Source organism: Gouania willdenowi, chromosome 8 (genome assembly GCF_900634775.1).
Source record: "Gouania willdenowi chromosome 8, fGouWil2.1, whole genome shotgun sequence".
NCBI lineage: Eukaryota > Metazoa > Chordata > Actinopteri > Blenniiformes > Gobiesocidae > Gouania > Gouania willdenowi.
In genome coordinates, this window is record NC_041051.1 from 13,736,215 (window position 1) to 13,739,640 (window position 3,426).

The following is a 3,426-nucleotide window of genomic DNA, read 5'->3' on the forward strand; positions in this document are numbered from 1 at the left end:
GGTCTTGTTTATTTTGTTTCATTTTTTTCAGTGGCTCTGTTTTATTTTTGTTCCATTTGCCCAAATCCTCTTCTGCATTGGATAGTTTCAGGCTCGAATGAATATATTACCTTGTGATTCACATTCTGTTTGTCTTATCCAGCCCTACAAAAGTATGTAATAGTGTTTAACGTTAACATGTGAGCACTTGATCGCTAGTGTTTGGGGCGTGAAAAAGAGGAATTACTTGCTGTCTAAGTAGAGATGTTGTAATGGGATTGAGAGCTGAATGATTGTAACAGCCGAGGACTTTCTAATGAGTCGCTGAGACGTTAAGTGTAAGCCGGTTTGTGTAAGTTGGCGATGGTTGCTCAAAGGTCACGGGTCATCGATGTGGGAACGCCGTCATATTTAACGAGAGTCCTCATGCAGGTCAGGAACAAACAAAAAAAAAAAAGCCACTAACTTTTATGATTTATTTATGTTTCACTGCTATTTATTTGTGAACAAAAGCCTATAAATAAGAGTATGTGATTATTTATTGTCTTTGTAGATATATGTTCAGGACACGCAGGTGGGTCAGCTCAAGGTGAAGCTAAATGTACACTGGGTCGTTTTTTCTCTATATGCAATTATAAATGTTGCTCTCTAATGACATGGAAAAATATTAAAATAAATGCAACATAGAAATTTGGTGGTTTTGCTTCATTTGATTTCAACGTTGTTTATTATTACTCATACATAATTGAGTTAGTCATGTTTAATCTTAATTGTTTTATTCTATGTGGTGTCAAAAAGTGCTGAAATATAATGTTCTGAATAGCTGGAAAAAAATGTTAAGTGTAGTTTTAAAATTTAAATAGCTTATAGCCTACTTATTGTAGAACAAAGACATGTTCTCATTTTCAACCTCTGATCCTCTCATGTAATCAGATTTAGCAAATAAAGGACTTGTTTCTGTTCATAATTAGGTCCTGTACCCCTCCAGACATTTAACTTGAAGCCATTTACCCCCTACTCCTGCACACATCAAGAAGATTATAATGTAATGCAGAGGTTTTCAACTTTGGGGTCGTGACCCAATGTGGGGTCGCCTGGAATTCAAAATTGAGTCCCCTGAAATGTCTAATAATTTAGATGAATAAAACTACCGATTAAAAATTCATTTTTTTTTTTAATGTTTTGATTATTATTTTTCCAATTATTACACTACACACAAACAAAACAATCTTAAACAACTGTAATCTATACTTGCACTTTCTCAAATATAATTTCAGCATGAAAATATCTAAGCTGGCGCATCTTGTCACTTCGTGCACAAAATTAATACTGGCAACAATAAACATTATCAAAAGCTAATTCTGGAAGAATTAGCTTTTGAATGGAGAAAAATGTGTGATATTAAAATGGTGTCACGACCCAAAACAGCTGGTAACCACTGATGTTGTGTCACATACAATGTAGCCCTACAGTAAAATGTGTTGATGAATTATACCTACCCTGTTGAGGAATAATGTATAATGATTAAAAGTAATAACTTTCTGTAACCATGGGTAGTCTTAAATTGGCTAATGTGTAATTTGTGGCAATGCATGGAGGCTCCTGACCACTGGTCAATTTATATTCTAGTTTCCAAATTTAATTTTTTTATTCATGTACCCTCTTTAACAGTTTGCATACTACTTTATAGTAATCTGAAGAGAGATTAATTAATGAGTAACTGCAGTTGCAATATATTGGAATGTCAGATAGACTAGGCCTACATTAATTGTACAAGAAGTGGGCTGAAAATCAGGGTTGGGGTCAATTATAATTGTAATTGTATAATTGATAATTAATTACAATTATGGTATAATTATAATCGTAATTGTAATTTTAAGAATATGTCACCATTGTAATTGAATTTGAATTGAGTTAACATAATTTACTTTGTAATTACAATGCAAATTCAATAAAAACTTCCAATTACAATTTAATTTTAACCCATTAACCAGATAGGATATAATAGAGGGGTTTGTTTTTAATAGGGACGATACAATTTTACAGTGAAGCAACACTGTGAATGCAAGTACAAATAATTTTATAGCTATTGCTAAATTCCAACTCCTAAGATGCTAAAACAAGATCGTATACACAAAAAAATTGCATGCAATCATCACAACGCTATATGAAAAAAAAATAGTTGGTTATCGTAATCATTGTATTCCAGTTCAAGATTGGAAATTGAAAACTTGTATTGTAAAAATTGTAATTGAAAAATGTAATCGGATTATATATATACCTTCCGTGTGGCTGACAGCAGACGGTAGCGTGGCCGAGTGGTCTAAGGCGCTGGATTTAGGCTCCAGTCATTTCGATGGCGTGGGTTCGAATCCCACCGCTGCCACAGGTTTTTTTTTACCTGCGTTGTTCATCTTTAAACTTTGAAATCATATATTGACCCTCTGCATTTCCATGTAAAAGTACGATATTTTTCTTTGCGTTGAAATATATGTAGCATTATCTTTTTTTGAATTACAGATAAACCCTCAACTGTTGAATATCGCCCTCATGTGGCCTTTCTAAATATTACTATTTGTATCCTGGATTTGTTTTTATTAGATGAGGCATTTACTACAGATATTACAGGAAAAGGTCAGTCTTTTGATATACAGATATTTTATTTTTAAAATTGTACAAAATAACATGTTTAAAAGTAATTCACTTACAAAGACATGCAAAACCCAATCAGTTTACCTTTAAGAATAACAGCACTTTAACCTTCCGTTTGTCATCAAACTGGAAACATGCAAACATTTTATGAAATGCCACTTTAAGATTTGTAGTTGAATGTTATACATTCATGTTTAACTAAAAATTAAATCTAGATATCTAGAAAATAAATCCAAATGGAAGACTTTTCAAATTATCCAGGTTTAATACTTTTCTGCTGCCCATTAAAGTTGGACACAAAATACAAGGTCATACTCATAATTATGAGTTAGGAAGTCATAATAAAAAAAAATGAAGTCATATTTATGAGAAAGAAAGTCATAATTATGAGATATAAAGTAATAATTCGAAAGTCATAATGATGAGAAAGAAAGTCATAATTATGAGAAAGTCATTATTATGAGATAGAAAGTAATCTCATAATTATGACTTTACAAACTCGTAAAGTTATGATTATGTGATTACTTTCTATCTAATAATAATTACTTTCTCATAATTATGACTTTACTATCTCCTACTAACTCATAATTATGACTTGCCAGGCTTCCATAGTATTCATTCTAACAATCTTGGAAAGAAAAAAAAAACATAACCTGACAAGTTTCTTTGCATCTGGTAAATCTTAGAATATGATGCAGAATCTCCATGGAAATTTTTCACATTAAGATGCATTAATGAAATGACAAGCCTGCCATTGATTTCCCTGCAGTCACTTGTCCTGTCAAAAAACACCAG

At 32.0% G+C, this 3,426-nt stretch overlaps 1 non-coding gene across 1 annotated transcript; it reads left to right on the forward strand.

Annotated features, from left to right (window-relative positions):
* Nucleotides 1–2,283: 2,283 nt before the first annotated feature.
* On the forward strand, nucleotides 2,284–2,365 carry trnal-uag (transfer RNA leucine (anticodon UAG)). Its single transcript has one exon. It is a non-coding gene; the product is annotated as a tRNA-Leu (tRNA).
* The last annotated feature ends 1,061 nt before the right edge of the window (nucleotides 2,366–3,426 follow it).